This window comes from Sander vitreus, chromosome 1 (genome assembly GCF_031162955.1).
Source record: "Sander vitreus isolate 19-12246 chromosome 1, sanVit1, whole genome shotgun sequence".
In the NCBI taxonomy this organism is placed as follows: domain Eukaryota; kingdom Metazoa; phylum Chordata; class Actinopteri; order Perciformes; family Percidae; genus Sander; species Sander vitreus.
This window is the reverse complement of record NC_135855.1, coordinates 17,826,791-17,848,885: the sequence shown is the minus strand read 5'-3', so window position 1 is coordinate 17,848,885 and position 22,095 is coordinate 17,826,791. Positions and strand designations below refer to the sequence as shown.

Below are 22,095 nucleotides of genomic sequence, written 5' to 3'. Positions count from 1 at the left end.
AGTTCATTTTTTTTAAACACTTGTCCCATTGACGAAGCTCAAAAGACTATTATAAAATAAATAAACATACCAGGGAACTCCCTGCTATAAGCAGGTATTCATTATAACATGCAGTAAAATAAATGTGCTTGATGTTGCATCAGTTTGCAAAGGATAAAAATGAAAGCAAGATGCGTGTGAAAATTCAGATGAGACGATCACCTGTGCAGGGTAGAAGTTATTCCGATAGCTACAGTTTTTTTATTCATTTTACATCATGCATAAGTGTCGTCGATTGGAGGCACTTTGATATTAAACATGATGAACACGATCTTTGAACAGCGTGCTTTGTAAATGATTTCACTCTGGTTTCAAAATAAAATAAAAAAAAGGTACACCAAACAGCTCTACGGTTGTGTTAAATATACAAATAAAATGATGTAACTGATGAAATACTCTGCAAAATATATTTAATGTACACTTGCTCGGATTTTCTTGATTTATATTTGGGCTGGACTTATACTACTTTATTTAAATGGAAAATGTTCTCAGGTAAATATGCCAAATGAATAAATATATGAATGAATTAATAGCATATTAAATAGACTTATATTGTGTGACCTATAAGATATGTTGTCAAGACTCCGCTGTTAAAGATTTGCTGAGTCAGGCAGCAGAGCCCTTGTATTCAATGGAGCTGCGCTGCAAGCCTGTGAAGAACTTGCCAGGCAGAGGGGAGACAGCAAGGTAAAACAACAATTACAGTTGGCATACTTTCACATCTTACTCCGTCAATTAAGGATTTATTTCGACCAAACCCGATGTGGTGATTGTTGGAAAAGTAGAAATGTCTAACTAAGATGGTTTAACGATGAGTTAATTAGTTCAGTGATAGAGTGAACCTTGAATTCAGAAGGATTTCTGGAATATTAATGGTCATTTTGGCCATCCAAAAACCAATCTAGCATACACTCAAAAGGTGAAATAAAGACTTGGGGAGGTTGCCAGCTGGGAAGAACAGAAGAACTAGATAGATATGGTGTGAATGAAGAGAAATTAGATACTCTGCCTGTGTTAGGCAAGTAAACAGCAGGAAGCAGAGCTCAGTGGGGCTCCCTGTGTTTCTGATTAGAACTGTAATAGATTAACCAGTGTATTCATTGGAAACGAAAACAACCCTAACCGTAAACTTTTAACACAGCAGTAAAACCTTAACTTTATTTTAGCTTTCTACTGACCACCATTTTTCTTCAGTTTTTACACATTATAATTTTTTCTCTTTTTTATATGTTCTGAGGTTTAATATTTCTTCATCCTCACTCTTGTTCCAACTCCACCACCTCATACCACACACACACAAAACCTATTATCTGAAAAATTCAGCTTAGCTTCTGTGCTTAAAAAAAAACTTTGTACTAGCAAGAGAAAAATATCTGGGCTCGGCATTAGGGATCAAGCCGTCCTGGGAGTAAAACACCAGTGGCCACTGAATGAGAAAAAGCCACATTTTCTTGACATCAACCCCATTCCTTGAAGGTGAACCTCTGATAAAAAATGCATTTAGTTTGAAATCTATTAGTCTGTTGGTTTCTATTGGTTTTGAGGTGTATTTTCTTTCCTTTTTGTAGCTGCAGAGTGAGAGCTCATCGCTATTACGCTGCTCTCCGGTGCTGTCTGGAGAGAGTGGTGTTTTAACAGCTCACAGCAACTTAACACGATATAGTCTCTGGATTTTGTTTGAGATATAATGTCGGTATAAATTTTGTTGCACATTTCCGATCCGCCGTTAACATAGATAGCGTGCATTGGCTTGGAGGGCGAACTTGGCTGGTTTACTACATTACGTTTACGTCGCTGTCATCCTGAACGTCCGCTGAACCCCGTTCAAAAATCTGGCAGTTCAATAAAGTGTTGCTTGATAGTCTATTTGAAAAAAAGGGAACACATAGTCAAATATTCATATTAAAACAGCCAAATCCGATTCAATGTATAAAATTCTGAGTTGGGTACAGCCCTAAAAAATAATGTCCAGAGTTAAGTGTAAATCTCTTTAGAGTTACTGCTCAAAGTTACATACTAAATGTTTACTTATATTAAAGTAAACCTGACTTACAGTACAGATGAAAGGCAGTGTTTTGACTCATTTTATTCTTCAAAATGTAGGGGAAAAAATTTTGTTAGGGACCTTTCTCATAAACACCCCACACTGCAATCTTTTCAGTGACACAGATCATGAAATGATGAAGTGATTATCAGATGCCTGACATGTAGTAATCACTTTGAGAGTGTGATCAAGCAATTACGTTTCTCTCTAAAAAGTCTAAAAAGCCCTGGAACTGCATGTTTTTCTTGCAAAAAAATCATTTCTCAATGCACAACATTAAACTAAACTACTTGTCTTGTGCATGTTGCTGGAACTGAAGCTGGGACCTGACCAGCATACAATGAGTGAGCCGCAGTTTTTCTTAGTGGCATATAAATGAGATGTTCTCTTTTTCATGTATGATGCTATTATGTGATATATTTCTCTCTGAAAGTCTCACTCTCTTTCTATTTAATGAGCCCTCATGAGAGGCTGTTCCCACATTGTTACTCAAACCATGTATATGTACGTATAAGCGTGTACAGACATGTTACATATATTGCATACTAGTAATCCTATTTAAAAATGGGAAATTAAGAAAAAAAAGCCGTAGATGCACGTACTGTAGCATATATATTAGGGGTGTAAAGATTCACCAATACGGCTACATCGATACATGGACCCCTGCATTGGTCTAAATGGACCAAGATTCAGCTGATGGCCTGGTTCTAACGTTACAAATCGGTTGCCTGAAGCTTTGCTGTCAATTCAACGAAGCTGCTGCGGCAAAAGCCTCACCATTTGTGTGATGGCAGGGATCAGCCAATCAGTGCCTTTGTTTGCTTTCTACGTCACTAGCCAAAACGAGGTGGCTAACCGTAGCATGGTAGCGCTAACATGCTAGCTCGTTCTGAATGGCAAAACACTGCTACAACACACTAGTTCACTATAATCTACAAAAGAACTACTTACATGTCCCTATTCTGCAGGTATTCCACGCAACGTTGGAAGTGTGCCCTCGTTTAGAAGAAGTCTCCCGGCTAATCCTGCCTCGTACTAACTGAAGTTGTAGAAACAAACAGCTAGCTAGATGATGTGATCTTACCTAGCTACTGCGCATGTGCGACTGCCAACAAAGATGTTACAGCAGTAACTACTACTTTTTGTAGCTAAAACAGAGACCTAAACACAGGGTGAAAAGAGGAGCTGCAGCAATGTGCAGTACAACAAAAATATGGTGTTTTTTGAAAATGAAACCATGTAATCCTATTCTGGTACAACCTCAAAATACAATTATGAACCTGAAAAGTAGCATAATATGGCCACTTTAAAGGAGTTTGCACATTTTAGTTGAAAGGACATCTTTAAAATACATTTAAATAAAAATGATGTGATGCACTACAATATACAATAGCATCTCCATATCAGATACCGCCCAAGCCAAACTTGATACCGTCAACACATGAAAATGTGCGGATGTCTTTTGATGCTTTTCTTAAATCCAAAATAAAAATCAATCAGTAAATGATAAAAAAAAAAAAATATTTATGCGCTTTTCTAAATATCAAATACAAATCAAATGAGCAGAGACAATGCAAGACAGCAGATAACGTTCATATGCTGAGGTCAAAATGCAGCAACAAAAGAACCAGAAACTACAATTACAATTAGAAGGTGTTCAAGTAGACTTTAAAAAACTTTAAAAATGCTAAATTGAAGCTACTAAGGCACAGTATTCTTTTAACGAGGTACGGCAGAATGGACAATCAACCTAGACAGAACCAGTAATTCTTGATGACAAGTAAGAGGAGTAACGGAAAAAGGAGAAAGCCATTATCCAATTAATCTGCTCTTAGAGAACATTCTCTATTTCTGGCTGGGAAGGGACAGAGCAGAGTGAATTTGCATAGTTGTGGCACACTGTGAAAACTGTTTTCTGTGTTAATATTCCTTCCTTAGTGCATCTGTTTGGCATTTTATGTTGTGGCTGTTTACTCTGGAGTTTAGCATATGTTATATACAGAAACACAGCACTTACATAACACACTAAGACATTGTCAGAGCTGAATAGAACAGAAGTATATGGAGGAATTACAGCACTTTGTACATGTTCAGGCTCCAATGTCATTATTTTGCTCCAATATAAGTTGTAACTAAGCGCTTCACAGCTACTAGATGCCTCTAAGCTTAGGAGTATTTTGTATACAACACAATCAATGACTGCATTAACAAAATCACTCTTCTTTCACTAATGTCATCAGAATAAAACATGTCTAACACAGCTCTAACCTTTTCGCATCCAGTGGAGTCCTGGATCTGTCCTGGTAGTGTGCATCATCAAGCGACATTATGAGCACAAGGCCTTCTTTTTAATAAAAATCTGATTAATAACATTTTGAAAGCAAAACCACTTGCAATATAAAATGCTTAAATTATGTTTTGGAAACATTTAATGAAAAAATGTAAATAAAATCATTATCTACTGCCGTTTTGTCGCAATAGATGTTGCACAATCAGCACATTAAAGACTGCCGTTAATTTCTGTTGGATATTTACTGTGAAAACGTTTAACTACCAGTAGCTCTTCTTCAACTTACCAATGGACTAGTTACATTTACAATCAATCGCCATGTCTCTTTTTCACATTTAGCCTACCTGAAGATCTGTACTCCATAGAATGAAAGCTTTCTATTTCTTCCTCAAAAACACATATGACAGCCTTTCATGGTTCAGGTTCCTTGCTGCTATTTTCCTGTGTAAGCTGTACTTGGGTGGCGAAGAGCAAATGACACCAACCTCCCTCTACTGTCTTCTATCTGACAAAACAGCCTAACAAATTAGCTTTTGCCGGCAAAGACCTTTCAAATAGGTCTGTAATTAAGCAGCAAGACCTCATCATAAACTAACAGTGGGGTGGGAATTAGGAAGGAAGAAAAAAAGTAAATCGTCTGTAATTGTAATGTGAAGGGTTTGTAAATGATAGATTCAAAGGCAGCTCTTCCTTCCAAATCCTCAAATAATCAACACAGTTTAGTTACTTTGAATCAGTGTGTGTGTGTTCATGAGAGACGAAAGGCAAAAATGCCTGTATGTCAAAGTACGAGCGGAAACAGATCACCCGTGAAATCTGCTTATCTGTGAATTTGAAATGTAGAGGCACTCAGGTAATCTGACACTTTGTTGTGTTTACAATTATTTATGGACAACTAATCTGTAGATGTGGTTTGGGAGGAGGAGATAGGGTGTTTGGATTTGGGATGGTTGGAGCAGCTTGACAGGTGCCAACAAGGCACTGTTCTCACATAATCTGTGTATGAAAAAGAGGGCTTCTATTGACAGTGTGATACCTTGAAGGTTTTGTGTCACTTCCTGTTTGCTTCAACTTCTGTGCTAACATACGGTACTATCACCATGACAACAACCATGTTGGCCCTGGGTTTGGAGAGGTGGTGATCCAGTAAGCTTTGTACTGACAGTGGTGGCGGAAGAGAGGAGAGAGGCTTTGATTGATGAGCAAAGCTGCCTACCTCAGGCTCTACTTGGCTCTGACAGGGACAAAACAGCAGTCTGCTGCGCCTGCTACTGACATTTGTTATAAATCATTGGCAATTTCATCAGTCGAGAGCGAGAGACAGCGAAAGCCACAGAGAGAGAGGGGGAAGAGAGTGACAAAAAAAAGAGAAATAGACACCTGTCTCTTAACATTGTTTATTCCATTTGTTTTTACTTTGAGCTCAGCATCCCTGTCCCTTCCCTTCTCCTTTTCAATTGTCCATCTTGGCCTTCCTCTATGCCTATCCAGAAACATAAGAGCTTTGCAGTACAAAACCATCACAAAGTTTAAGGTCAGGATGGTTTCACTCAAAAGAATTGTGCTGTAACTCACCTTGAAGGATCAGTTCACACATATTACAAAAAAACATTTTTCCATTTATGCCAAGTAATAATTAGCCATGCAGACAGTTTCCGTTTCATCTTCTGGGATTTGATAGCCTGACAAGCCAAACCCACATCAAGATGTTGGGTCTGGGAACTCACCATTGACGGAGCTCAATCCGAGGGGCGGGATAAACGGTTGTCTTTCAAATTCCCTCTGCACGCAATAGGATAGCAACCAGGCAGAGCAACGAAGAAGGTAGCAGAGCTAGTTGATAGATTAAACTTTTGCCGTATCCGGTCGGCAAAACTCCGAACACATCTTCCTTTTTTAAGAATGACTTCAGTGCCGTTCTTTGTTCTTTTCTCAAAGAAAAGCTTAACTACAAGTCTTCCAGAAGACCGCTGTTCCCAGCTGCAGCAGCCATAAGCCCGCCTACCGACTCTATACACGATGTGATTGGCCTGACCAGAGTTTGGTTTTTCCAGCTCACAAGCCAACGGAGAGTGCCTAGACCCCCCTGGCTGCAAATTAAATTTGCTGCCGCTAGGGTGCGTCTAGATTTCTAGGCTAGGGATTTGAGGCATCTGTCTGAAATTCCTGCCGCTACACCAATACAATGAATGAAACATGATTTGTGTGCAACTTGCCCGACCTGACCTTGTGCCCCTTGAGAGATAAGATTAAGTGGAAGTATATTTCTATTAAATAAAAAAGTGGTTGTTGGTACAGTGAGGCCCGTTAGTCCATGTGTGTGTGTGTTAAATTAGTTGAGGATCGAAAAAAACCTTTTGCTCAAGCTTTCCTGGCAAGGGTTGTCAATACATCACAGAAATATGTATACGTTTATGACGTCAAGTAATGCTGAAAATACACTATAGGTTCCACAATGTACCTATTTATGCTGTAGCTAATACCTGTATGCTGGATGCACACACTATATCCTATTGTCCTGACAACTTGGTGAGATTACTTTCCCACCGCACACATTGTGACCATTTACAGTAAATTTTTGCAGGTCAGATACAAGTGATTGAATTTGTGTCTGATGATTTCAAATATGTTTGCATTTACAGGCAAAAGATCTGCAGCAGTCTTGAGAACTCCTGAAGGACACAGGAGTTCTGAACTACATCTAAATAGAGTTGCAACTAACGATTATTTTCATTGTCAATTAATCTGCCATTTTTTTTCTCCATTAATCGATTGACAGTAGACAACTAATCGTAATCCATAATGCTCCGGCAACATGGCATCATGACTTTGCGTAAACATACACGCCACTTTCCTAAAGCCAAATGGTGTGTTATCTGTACGCATTTTTTTTTATGATTAATTTTTTGGGGCTTTGGGGCTTTTCCCTTTATTTTGAAAGTGGATAGACATGAAAGGGGGAGAGATGGGGGATGACACGCAGCAAAGGGCAGCAAGTCGGATTCGAACCCTACGCCGCTGCAGGACGAACATGGGGCGAACGCTTTTACTGGGTGAGCTAGAGGCCGCCCCATCCCAACGTGCCGTGCTATCGCGAGAACGTCACACGTTAAAAAAAAAAAAAAAAAAAAAAAAAAAAAAAAAAAAGGTTGGGTTTAGGAAAAGAACATTGGGGAAGGCTTAAAAAAAACACTGTTAATAGACGCCACACGCAGAACGCGATCCCGGCTCTCCTGGGTGAAGGTTTTAACCATTCGCCACCCCAACCAACCTTCCTCCGTGGACTTCCGTCCTTTCAGACTACTCGCTACAGCAATAATTCACACATAATGTAGGTCAATGGAGGCCAAACGGCGTTGATATACACGCTAAAAAACGATTATGCGTCTTCATAACACGCCAAAATGGTATACGGATTGGCGTGTCATACATAGGCCACTTAATGAGATCAGTCTGGCTCCGGAGACATTTCTTTCCCTTCAAATCTTGTCTTTTATTTTCGGCACAAATGAGTTCAAGGCCAAAACCCCTTTTAACTGCTGCTTCATACCAGGCTTCACTCTGCAGCTTTGTGTCACCTAAAAATCTGCCACTTTTCACTTCATCTTTTTTTGTGCAAAACGCGTACCCAGCTTTCTTACAACCAAAATCCATGTCTAGAACCTTATAGTGTGGAACCACTATTTTAACTGCATTGTACAGAGTGATCACTATATGTTAGTGAGAGCAAGATAGCAATTACAAGGATTTGACAATCGGAATGTAAGCACTAAGCTTAAAGCTATGCCTCGAGCTGGAGGGGTAAAAGATTAAGTCTATAATATTGCTTCCCCTTCATTTTACAAACTAGTATAAAACAGCTAGGGCATAGTTGAAAGGGTTCCATAAAGAAACAAACACACACAAACAATCTCCAGGCAGATACACCTCCATGTTTTTTCATCTCTATATTTCCCTCCACCTCTCTCTCTCTCTGTCTATCAACCACTTCTGAAATGTTGATAAAGCTGTATCAGAGGCGAGTTGGTCTGTAGTCATTGTTTGTTGATTTTTATTTATCTCTGTTTGGATCTTGAAAGTGGATCACTTAAGCATACTAAAGTGGATGTCAATTTCTTTACCCCCTTTCATCAAAGTATGAATCCTTCACAGTCTTGGGAACGGGGACAAAACAAAAGATAATGACATCCAATAAAAAAAAGAGATGACATAAGTGAGATCCAAACCAGTCATCTACAGAGCCAGTGAGAACTGTCAATGTGTGAAGCTGAATTTGCACATGAAAAGCGCAGTGGTTTAACGTTAAGTGTTTCATTATTTAATTCCACTACTCTTACCGGAGAAGATCAGAGACTTTTCTCTTTCCCTGATCTATTTTGGTGCCCATCATTTTCCCCCTATCTAACACCTGAGGCAGATAATTATCCATTAAAAAAGGAAAAAAAAATGCTACATTTAGTCATTTCTTCCCAAGCAAGATGCTTTTAAATGTGACACAGCGGAGTGACAAGCTTGAAGACCAATGATTATAGTAATTAGCTAGGAAATGCCATCAAGTCACCACGAATAGTTTTAGCTCTCGCTGACTTTTATATATTTATTTTAGAAGAAACAAGTCCCTTTTGAAGTTTAACTCTTTACAATGTTCTCTCTTCAAACTTAAACACACCCACGGTTCATTTATCCACAGTGACTTCACGTAGCTATTTTTCACAGGCACCCGTTGACTGGTCTTTGCATGTTTCATGAAACGATATAGGATCATCTTTTAGTTCTGCCCGTCTTTCTCACATACAGAGGCTTTCGCATAATAACTCACCTCGCTGATAAATCATGTCCCCTCTGCTGTAGCCCAAACACCTTACATTGTCAGAGCTCAGGCTCGGCTTGCTGGAGAGGCTGATGGATGATTTACAGGCAGCCAGCCTCTTCTCTCTAAACCCTTCCTTGGTGGATAAGCCTTGTTCATTAACCCTCTCACACATCTGAGCCCATGGCAGGACAGCCTAACACTTACACTGTCTATGTAGTAAGAAGAGAACAATAAGGAAAGGTGTTAAGGGGCACTTTAAGTGTGTGTGTGTGTGTGTGTGTGTGTGTGTGTTTTTACAGGGCAAATAAGGGTATTGGTACTCTTCTTAAAGCTTTCCAGTGTAGTCTATTCGCCGAGCTGAGAATCCTTGCTTACTCCCGAGGACCTCGTGTAAGAGCCTCCTTCTCTGTCCTTTTCCCTTAACTATAATCCTGAAATGGATGATTCCTAAAATACTTATTTTAAGGTTGGTATAAAGCTGTAAAGCCAAATGTCTACATAAGAATTATTGTATGTCATAGCAATGGAGCCTATACTGTATGTAGTCGGTGTAGCTATGCCATAGACTTTGCTATATCTGATGCCTTCCTCGTTAAAACTGTTCATTACATCGGGGCTATGCTGCCTACAGAGATACAGTGTTTGAAATGCCATCTCCTAATCTGTAATGTTAGGGAAACAAAGCAAACCTTCCAATCCTCGCTTTAAAGTGAATGAAAGGATGTAACCATATATATGAAAAAATATACCAAAGTCTTTTCTTTTTTTTTTTTGGGTGGGGTGGGGGGAAAAGAGTCTTTTTTTTCAACTTTCTGTCAGTGTTTTGGTGTGGAGTGGAGGGGGCAAGGAGAGCATGATTTACATGTAATCAGGAGAAAAAGTCAGTCGTATGGACCCGCTAGCCCACTGCTCTGAAGCCTGGCATCACTACACAGCCAGCGTACGGTAACGTCTTCCATGAGTTCACCTGGAACTCCCAGACATCATGCATCTGGTCTAGCTAAGGTTAACTTAACTGACGTAACTTATAGAGGTCTGCTAAAACAAGCGCTAAAGTTAGCTAATGTCAGCTATCGGAGCTAACGTTAGACTGTGAAAGACAACGGCAGAGAGAAACAGACTTTACTTTCGGTTTGTGAGCTCCAGATGAAGTCGGGAAAGCTGTAGATAATGTTACGGTAAAGCCACAGGCTGACTGGTCAAGCTGTCATGCACGGGAACGGAGATGAGGCACTGTTTTTTCTGTGCTGGTGGGCGTTCTACGCTAGAGGTAGCTATATAGCTTGGTTAGCAGAAGGCTGAATAAGGCATTTCTATGCGACCAAAATATCCCAGTTAACTTTTCTGAAGTGAAAACACTAGGGCTGTCAAACGATTAATTTTCTTAATCGCGATTAATCGTTGAATTTCTATCACGTGATTAAAATTCTATTATTTTGCATTTCAGAACAGTTTTTAAGTACATATTAACAATGGAAAGCCATTCTTACCAGTCTTGATTGGGAATCAAATGAATGCAAAGAAAGTGACTTTATTTTAAGATTTGTATTTGTTTATTATATATTTAATCTAGTCACACATTCAAATTTAACAACAACTTTGAATGCACCATGACGCTGTAAATTACCAGTTTCATTGAACTGTCTGTTTTTCCGACAACGGCAGCTGCAGCTGCAGATTGTTACATGCCGGTGTTGAATCCTCTACAGTGAAATACAGTCACACTTTACACCGTTACACCGTTTAGCGTTAGCTGTCAGCATTGTAACTGTGTTTAATCCAGCTACTAGCTAGCGGTAGGCTAACATTAGCTGCTGTCGAGTGGAGTGTTAACTAGCGTCATGTGCAGCAATGTTTCTGTTGCCTGTAACGTCTGTTTCAGAGCATCAGAGAGAAGTGCAGGCATATCAGTGGCACCAGAATGAGGCACCAAAATCGGCGTTTCTATTCCTGCAGTAGCAGGATGTGTTACGAGGAAGTACGGCAAAATAGTAGCCTGTTAGGCACGACGCAGAGCCGAGTGAAGCGAAAATAAATGGCGACATGCGATTAAAAAAAAATGTATGCATTATGCTCGACCCTTAATCGCATCGCGATTAACGCGTTAATGCTGATAGCCCTAGAAAACACACAGTGAGAGGGTCAACGTTCAAAATTAAAACACAGACAACAGCCAAAACCAAGTTAACGGGTATTATTAATGTACACAGTGCCATGGTTAGCATTGCTAAGCTTCTGTCATGACTGACAGGTCGGTGTGTAGCCATACCCTAAAGCATCCCCTGCTTTATTGTCTATTTTAAAATAAATGGGACCATAATTTACAAAATGAACCTCATGCTATATTAACAAAAGACTTTAAAGTAGCGATTGAGGCCATAAACACATTATGAACATGTTTATTGAGGTAATAAATCAAGTAAAATTATCATGGAAATGAGATAGCTTGCAGGTTTAAGGCACTTCCACGTTGGCTTCCCTTTTCAGGCCCAGAAGCTTCTTCCATTATTTTTACAGTCTATGATGTAAATCTGGCTGAAGGGGTGTCACATCGGGTGTCACATTGCTCAAATTAGCAACCCCTAGCACTTATTGCAGGCATTTCAACAATCATGTAATGTCCCTTTAAATGGAGGTGTGACTTATCTTCCTCTGATCAGAAAGCACTTGACCATGCTAAATGTGCCCTTTGTACTTTTGTCCATGAAGGCCTATAGCCATGCCGTGTAAATAATTTGCGTTTGCTATGTGCTTTAGAAGAACAGCACACAGTATCTAATGTATTCACTTCTGATCCAAGCCAAAGGATATATTAAAAATAAGCAAAGGACATGAGGGCATTTAAGTGAGTAACAGCTACATATGCATGATGTCTTTATTTGTGCTTTTGAAGAAAATTAAATGACTTAGTTCTGGCAATATTTCGAATCTCTCCTCTATATGTGCAACAACAGCACAAATGGCATTACGAATGGAACTCAAAGTGAGAGTAATGAGGTACATAAAACAACAAAGCCAATACAGCCAGCTAAATCCCAACCTCCCAACTCAACCTGCTCTGTGTTTGTGCCAGTATCAGAACATTTTATACTGAAGAAGCAAATAAGCAATTTTCTATTATTTTAGCTTGCAAATGTGATGTACATTATATCAAAACAAATGTTATAAATAATTGAGATTTGGCTGGAGATGTTCCTGCATGCTGAATAAAATCTGTGTGTATATGAGTGTGTGGCTGCCTGTGTGGAAAACGCAGAACTATCTGTGAAACACAATTAGACATCCTCTCTCCTCTTTGTCCGACATTGTAATTACCATTCACACTAGCCAGGCTAATTACCTCCTTTTAGAAAAATAATCAGGTTTGTACAAAAAAAAAGACTAGCCACAACGCCACAGCCTGACAACCAAAACAATAATCAAATCTATTGGGCATGGCTATTATGTTTTCCCATTTTAATCAAAACTTGCATTAATATTTAAAGTGATCAATTATTCTATCATTTAGTTTTCCAAAGATTATTGTATAAATCCTTTTATAAATTATTCATTATATTCTGTCAATAATTTTTTTTCTGTTGAATTTGCTACAAATCCTAACCCCTATTCCCACTGGGCTCTAATGTGATTCATTAATTAAGAGTTATTAATATGGCTTGTTTACAAAAACATGTGTTACTGTCCCCCACAATGTTTACTTCTTTAGTAACACTGGATGGAAATTATTTGTACAAAAAATAAAAAGATAAAAAGTGAGAATTTCTGTGAGAGAACAATTTCTTAACACAGAAGCTTTGGAATCAAAATAATAATTTAAAGAGGCACCCAAAGCAGGGTCAGGTTAGTCTTGCTTCCAACAACAGGGACAACAAAGTTCCATCATACCGAATAAAAATGTGTGAGCTGTAATTTGCTCTTGCCTATTCGTCAGAATGCATGTGACAAGCAGTAAGGTGAAAGCAACAGTACAAACTCATTTTCAACTATTCCCCAACATATGCCACTCCACTTTGGTTCTAAGGTTCTTCTAGAAATTGAAATTATGTACCCCTTTTCAAAAATAAAATGCTAAATGCCCTGTGGAGGGGGCTAAAATAAGGATCTCTTTTTCTGCAAGCATTATAAAAGATAATTTTACCACCTTATTGTAGCAGCAACACAACGGTTAAAAACAAAACCATGAAGAATTTACAGCAAGACAACGTTACAACCTCAGGGTGAGCCATTCAGACAGTAGTTCATCAAATATGAAGAAAACAACTACAGAACACCACCACAGTTTTTGGCACAGATCCACTTATGTTACAAAAGTCAGTTGATTTAGAAAATCAAATGTTTGCCTGTATTCCATTGGTTATATCAGTTGTTGAAGAAAAGTCAACACTCTTGTAACTTGATGTCTCAGAATATGAAAAAAAGCCTGGTTTTACAGCACTGAGCAAGGGCAAGCATTTTAAAATAATCTTTTTGTCCATGCCCTTTGCCAGCCAGCAGCCATTTCCTTGCCACTTCCTTCTGTGCCTCTACTCCTGCACCGTATCTGCTTTATTGTGATGCTAAACAGTGAGTTTTGACATTCAGAAGGACCCTGCCAAAGGACATGCTAGTGGAAGCAGTAGAGAAGAGAAGGCCTTAATGGGTTCAGCTGGAATGGAAAGCATCTGCTAGTCTCCACAGGCTGGAGGAGAGGGAAATGTCAAGTATGGTTATTATAGAGCAGACAGCAGCTCAAGGAATTTTTACCCGAATGAAAAACAGTCCCGAACAATGCATATGCACAAGCTACATCTCCACACATTAACACCCTTACTGAGGCAGTGAAAGAACCCATCCAGACCCAGATGCACATGCTGGAGTTATGTGACACACGTTTACAAGCACATACAATACAAATACACACATGTAGGCAATGCATCTACTTACTCATATCTGTTAGCTAAGTACACAAAAATCTGCAGCATTACAGTAACAATCTATTGCCAGTTGTATCTTGCCTACTTGGAGAGTATCCTCACTAAAATTACTTTGACAAAACTTGATTTAAGTTACCCTCTCCTGAATGACAGGGATAATCACGTGCTTGTGAAGTGTTCATACATGTGCAAAAGTCCCGCAGTGAGTATTTCTTCGTTTGCTAATTCGTACCCCTGAAGATACAGAATCAAAGCTAGTGCCAAACTAATGAAGCTCCTTAGCCCAGAGGCCAAAGACCCAACATGGTCCTGTGACTCAAGGCTGGGTGTCTACAAGGGGATGTGTATGTGTGTGTGTGTGTGTGTGTGTGTGTGTGTGTGTGTGTGTGTGTGTGTGTGCGCTGAAGTGAATGCATGTGGCTGTATGCAGTCAAACGTGGGAATGAGTGTATGGGCATAAGAGGGTGGTATAATAGCAGATCAGCAAAGCCCAAATCCCTCTCTCTAAGGGGAATCCAGCATCAAACAGATCCTGCTGCCTAAGGGCTGGCCTTTCCGCTCTGTCAGCATGGAAACTCCTGTCGCTGCACTGAGAGCTTCTGGATCAGGGAGAAGACACATAGCAGGTGGAGTGGCAGCAGAAATGACAGCCAGAGAGAGAGACAGAGAGATGAGGCAGTTTGGAAGAATGTAATAATTTTATCACCACAGACTAAAGTGGCCCTGGGAATCATCAACAACAGGAGCCTTGGTGTTTGTTTGTATTTCTGTATGAGTATGGTGCACTGGAGAATGATACCTGGATATGGGGCTGTTTACAGATTGGTTATTGCAGGAAGGTGACTAGAATTTTGAACCACACATTATCTCCTTTCATCACTCCTACCTAAATTATCTGCTTTGCCTCTGAGTCAAGACAGCTTAGTGGCAACCATAGCAACACATGCTAACAGATGTACCTCTTTTTGCCAAGGCCCAGTGTGACCAGTCGCAAATGTTAGCCTGAAGCACAACATCAGACAGACAGCCTACTGAAAAGATAAACAAATAAAGAAATAACACAAATGTGTGACAAGACGGAAACTGTGAGATGAGAGTGGGAAAATGTAGCTATAGCACTTTTGATGCTCCTTTACCAAAGGTATTACCACAGAGACAGAGCTCAAGTGCCTCCCTTTGTAGAGGGCACAGATATAAAGGGGAGATAGTACTCATTTCCCTCCCGTAACAGAAGTTCATATAATCATCTCCCTAGCTCTTTCTCTCCCCGATGGCTTCGTGATATGGCTGCTAGCGTTGGTAAATGTGGGAGGACCAGGAATGTGTGTGGCTAGGCGATAAGGCTGCTGTAAAATTTAATTAGCACAAAGCCATGCTGAGAATGACTTCATTTCTTACTGCATTATTAACTAGGTTACTATGTAAGAGCCTAGTCTCAATCAATGTAGATAAACGGTTCATGAGAAAATGGGGTGGAGAAAGTGAAAGAGAAAGAAAGACAGAGGGTGAGACGGAAAGAAAACAATGACACATAAGTCCTATAAAAACTAAGATGTGTATCTAAATTAAATCCCTGATAAAGCTTCAACATTTTTACCCATTGGTTTTCTGCCTCTGTTCCATGCACATAAGGTGTGTCAAGGCAGGCAGAAGAGAAGACAGTATGCATGTGAAAAGAAAAGATGAGGAGGATTTCAGAAGCCGGCTGAATAGCAATCCTACATTAGCAGTTTCACCTATACTGTTTGGGGCCTGAGCTGGTGTGAATGGGCTGATTAGGGTCCTTGGCTCGACAGGCTGAACACCAGTTTCCATTTCACGATCCACAGCCTTTATTACAGCCCAGCTTCCTCATAATCCAGCTAAAAGTGGATATCTGAGGAGCCTGATCAGCTTAGGACTTGGCTAAAAATGTTGGCTGCACGGCAGAGTGACATTGAGCAGAGTGCAGAGGTGTTTGTTATCATCTGTTTTTTATTAGGACTCAGTGGGCACAGTTGAGCTCAGTGTCTGTGTGTGTTTGTGCATGCATGTGTCCACTCTACTCTCATCCATCACACTGACCTCTCCAAGCAGTCAAGTGAATATATGGCACACCATTTCACTTTCTCATCTTCTTTCATTTTGGACTGGGCATGGATTACAGAGATTACAGTTTTATGAATAAGGCATTATTTGCTAGAGGTGTAGAGAAGCTTGCCCTCTTAGCATAGGCTAATGCAGTCATTAAAAGTTGTAATACAATTTGATATGTGTGTGCATCAAATTTTAACACGTTTTATTGAAAAAGGCCGCTGATTCAGGAAGCAGGACTTCTATAAAAGCACAAGTGGGAGCCATTACAAGGCATTTTTCATTATTTATGTCAGTGCCTCCAAGGTAATGAAACAAGTAAACAGCATCACAATCACTCCGACGTGGAAAACCATAATCTATAACCAAATGTTTTCAGAGAGAAACATATTTCATGCTAATTACTGTCTGTATTACACATAGGGCACATGGTGTCTTTGCAAATAAATACCATTTAGTTATCCCAGGATAGACACTAGGAGCTGCATTCAGGCTAATGGTTAGAAGAGAGGGCCTGGAAGTCGCTGGTTCAATCGCCAGAGCAGTAGAAAAAAGATATGGGACAATTAATCACCAACTACTCGAGTAAAGCTGCTCAGTGGCCAACAGATCTTGGTTTGGGTATCGTTAGTTTTTTTTCCGATACCGGTGCTAAAACTTTTAAAACGGTGCCTGAACCGAACTATATATAATATATTTATAATGTATATAATATTAAATATAAAAAAGGAGCACAAAACGACAGTTGGCTTGTTTATTGCTAAGGCCATATGGTAAACATTAAATGATTGATTAATTCATTAATAATGTAATAACAGTGACTTATTTCACCAGTAAATTGCTGGTAAACGACAAAAACAAGCACCAGATGGGTAAGGGTATTTTACAATAACTTTGAATGCACCACAAGGCTGGCAAATTCAAGTAAACGCACCATCTGTGTGGTTTTTCCGACAACGGCAGCTGCAGTCGGACGTCCTGGTGTTGGAATCCTCTACAGGGAAATACAGTCACACTTTACACCGCTTAACGTAAGCTGTCAGCATTTTAACCACTGTGTTTAATCCAGCTACTAGCTAACGGTAACGTAGCGTCCCGTGCAGCAATGCTTCTGAAAAAAATAAAAAATAAAAGTCAGGCACTGAAATGAGGCACCGGAATTTTCGTTCTTATTCGGTCTCGTTACTACTGTTTACGTCAGAACCGGTGCCCTATTGACACTGCGTTTCGGTATCCAACCCTAAACAGATCAGACTGTATTGTGCTGGGCATTCCAAAAGAGAAGAGCATTGTTCTCAGCAAAACTTGAATAAACAGGTTAAAGGAAATGTTCCCTTCATTGCTCTCTACATCCCTCAATTACTATTCCAGAAGTCTCACTGCACAGGCTGGACCTAATTGCACTAGCCACTTTGTTAAGGTGCCCTCTTGCTCCATCTGTTCAATGCATGTGTGCAAAGACTCAAAAACACACACACACACACACACACACACACACACACACACACACACACACACACACCAAGTGCAGCACCTCAGACAGACAGATAAAGGCAGGTCAAGGTACATTTTCCCATCTGGACAGCCTTTGTCTACAAGAACAGTTAAACATCTAAACCACCAATCAAGTGTGGCAATAAGTGAGGCGCTGTGACTCTGTGAAGTGGCCAGATGATTGTGGACATGAATACAGAGAGCAGTACACCTGTCCAAGTCTTAGACTCAGCTAATGGCCCGACCCTGGGCTGGCCTTTAACCTTCTGCCTGCACATCATTAAAACACAGGGTTTAAGATGACAATGTCTATGCGTGTATACATGGGTGTGCATGTGTGAAAGTGGGGGAGTGAGCATTCTGTGTTCAGAAACAGAAGTTCTTTGGCAATCATCTGTCACCTTAATGAAAAATGCACGGGCCATATGTGATGTGTGGATGATATATTATGACCAAATGCAGATAAATCAGCAACTTCTACTTTACGTTTTTGAAACAATGACGTGTAGCATCAATTTAAATAGATCTTGGGACGACAGCGTCTGTGCTCTTCTTTTTGTCTTGGGCTCAATGAAATGATTTATTAACCCCTTATTTTTTTGCCTATGTCATGTCTGGGGGAAAGCAGCAAAGCAACGGAAGAGATAAAGCGGTGACAAAACCAAGTAAAAAAGTAAAGAGTAGACTGAGGAACTTTGGAAGGATGGGAAGCTTTCTCCCATAATTGACATTGACATCAAGAGACAGAAATGTGAAAGAGGAATGAGAAAGCAAACACGCAATCTGCAGGATACAGTAGCCTGCAGTGGAATCCACATATCACAGTTTATAAGAGGCCAAATCAAAAAGGCGAGCATCTAACAGCAGATTCCACTAGAGTATCCCAGCCCCGGGATAGGAAGAGTGACTGACTCTCAGTGCTAGTTTTTCCACAAATGTCTCACATTTGAGCATACAGAACACACAGAGATGGAGAGAGGAGGAAACAAACTTCCTTTTTTATCTACTTTTTTGACTTTCATTTCAACTTCACACTCTTCCCCAGTTGCGTCTTTATGATTGTGCAGCACAACCTTTGAAAGACATGGTGGGTTGAGTCTCAAATTAAGCCAATTCCTATTCCTATCTCCTACTACAATTCACACCTATACCTATCAAACTATTTAAAGTCTGCACTGGATAGCTACCTGCATGAGCAAAAGATCCCAAATTATATACACAAACATAAACTCACCAAAAAGGGTCATGAAGTTGACTCTGCAAATACATTAGGGATGCACTGATTGTGAAATACTGGGCTGATATTTATTTTTAAAATAACATTTTTGCCGATGACTGATGTTGTGTTGTTGTTGTTGTTTCCCCTTTTGTGACGGGGAAACAAAGAAATCTTCAATCTTCAAAAAAAGTCTTAAAGTCATTCATCCCTCTATTACACTTTCTTTGAATGCTCACAAATTTAATCATACAAATTTATGAAAAAAAAAACAACACAAACATCAGCCACTGCCATCAGTGAATGTCGTCTTATTTTCCGATGGCAGTCAACAAGGCGAATATCGGCTGATACTAATGTTCTGCCGATAAATCGGTGCATCCCTACAATACATAGCACACAACATCTCCAATAACTAGAGGCTTGGTTATAGGGTGACAACCTTTATGCTTTCAAGTGCAAGTAGGAAAAAATAACTCCTGTTTCCATTTGGTAAAGGGGTTCACCGACTTTGTGAAGTGACCTTTACATCAATTTCAAGCTCTAGTTCAGAGCTTTATCACACATGATAATTGTTAGATCGGGTTTCACTAAAGACATCTGAAGTAATGGCTCCTAAAGACAGACATTTACTCCTTCACAGATCTTGTTCCTCCCCACACTCTCTACATAATGGATAACTCCTTAAGAACGGCATTATCGCACACATACATCCAGAATGCACCTCTGGCTTGAGCTGTCTTGCACACTTAGATTATCATGCTCTCTGTCAAAAAATAAGTTATATGATACGATACCCTACACATGTACATGCACACACACATCAGCATGGAAGTCAGTGAGGCTGTGATGAGTGCTTGCTTAGAAGGCTGAAATTACCAGACAGAGCCTGGAGAGATGTTTTCAGAAGGACACAGCTAAAAAGCTATTGCTGCTTTAGAGATTCAATTTGCAGATTCAAGTCTCTTACACCTGTGTGGCTAACCACCATCGATCTATCATTCTGTGGAGCCCAATCCAATTTAGAGTGTCGAGGAGCCCCAGAGCCCAGCAGCCTTATCCTAACCCAGGCCACAACCACCACAAAGCCTGCTTACCTTCATCCCCTAAAGTCTGTGGGTGTGTCTGTGTACTTTTATGTGTACGTGTGTATGTGTGCTGAGGGAGACTGCAGACCAAGCTAAACACCTTAGCTGCTGGCTCATGTTAAACTGTGCTGAGCCAATGTAGGGGTAAGGGAGGAGAGGAGAGGACGGACAGAGGAAGCAGGAAGAAATGCTGTGAACCCAGGCTAGGACCTTTACTTAAATCAAAGAGTACAACAGAAGGAGATCAGGAAGGAAGAGGGAAAAGAAGGGGGAACAATGTGCACCCCTTTGTTTTGCAGAGGAGTAGACTGCAAGGAGTCTACAGTATTAATTCTATTGTCTATTGCATAGCAATCACACTCATCATGACTACGAAGCACTATAGCCATAATCAAACTACTCCACAGTCTCATCAAAGTCTTGCGATGGGGAGCACACTCTTATCAGCCATCTGATTTGTTTCTGGAGACAACAAAACGTGCACCACTGCAGACAACCAGTCTCCCTTGGTGCAAAAGCTTAATGGCACCATGCATGTTCAGATTGACCACTCCAATCTTTCCCCATCACCACTAATTACAGTATCTTCTGGCACAGATGTTTCCGTTTTATTTCTCTTTGCTGCTTCACTGGAGTGTAGCAACACCCATGAGATCAATTATTAAAGGGTATTTAAAACTGTGAGAAAGGGAGATTTTAGGGTGGTGTGAAAGTGAAAGCAGCTGTTTAAGTGCTTGTGCCGATGAATAAACTTCATCACCTCCCAACTAAACATAGAGCATCCTGTGGGTTTCACTCACTCCAGCGACTAAACTCAGGGCAATTAAGGCATGGATCGCTGTAGGAGAGAAGGAGATGGGAGAGAAGAGGTGCGGCAGGAGAAGTGGAGAGACTCCATACCAATAACAGGCAATTATGTTTGGGGAGGGCCATTGTCAGGCCATGAGAGTATAGAAGAAGACAGCGGGGATATGGGATGGTAGGGAAATGAGGAGGAGTGTTATTTAGGAGGCAGATGGCAGAGAGGGGGAAATTAAGATGAATGGGCACTGAGAGGCCTGAACTGGTGCTGGGGCTGGGCAGAGAAAAGTAATTAGCTGTGTTTGCTCTGGGAGGCTGGCAGTGAGTATGATGCCTGCAGTGACAGGCTCAAGCCTTGTGTTTTATTGGTCAACAAGGCCATGTCTGAAGCTGCCAGCAGGGGGGCAGCTGGGCTAGCAACCTTACAGGACCTTCTTACCGGTACAACCCACCGTAGGGTCTTTTTAACAACATGGACACTGAGCAGCAGCTCCTTCACACACACAGTAATTTCTTTTTACTCTAATCCCCTGTTAATCTAACATAGACCTGGACGGAAACACACACACACAAAATATTTTTCTCTCTCCCACATTATTCCGTAGTTTCACCGTTTCCAATTGGCTCTATCTTTCTTCCCCACCCCATTTCTCTCCATTTCTTATGCTACAGCCTATCTGTCTCTTTCCTCCCACCCTGTATATCTCCCTCCCCCTCGTCCCTTTCCAATCTAATTTCAGATAAGTCGTAGCAGAACAGAGCACGGCCCATTATCATTGCCATCAATGATGTGGGTGGACTGAGCGTGAATAATTTTATTCATGTGTGCCTGTACCCAGCCCACTGGGATTCCAATTACAAATAATAAGAGGTAATAGGGTTACAGCATAATTCTTGAAGTGCATCAGTAATGATTGTAGAAAACCTTTGACAAGAGAAGAAAGCTGTTGATTATTTTAGCAAAAGTTAAATTTCTGTTTACAACTGCAAATAATATAGGGCATTTTAATTTGGTGTAATTAGTATCCAATCTTCACTCCCAGGAAGCCATACAGTTGACACACCTTGCCCATTTTACATTAAAATATTAACATGGAGTTTCTAAATGATAACACTAAACACTTGAAGTGCTTGAAAGTGCAAGTGGCTTGCATCTAATTTGTAGCACAGCATTTAGTCTGTTTGTTTGATCTTGGTGCACATGCCTCAGTGCACTTCAAACATGCAGTACATAGGTCAGAAGTGAGAAATTCAGGACGAGAACATTTTATTTTCTCCAGAAAATGAATACATTTGACTTGACTTATACTGTACTGTTGTGAAT

At 40.3% G+C, this 22,095-nt stretch overlaps 1 protein-coding gene across 5 annotated transcripts in view; it reads right to left on the bottom strand.

The window, feature by feature from the left end:
* LOC144515515 (protein diaphanous homolog 3-like) overlaps nt 1-22,095 on the bottom strand; it is a 197,974-nt gene that overhangs the window by 30,216 nt on the left and 145,663 nt on the right. The gene's annotated exons all lie outside the window — the stretch shown is intronic.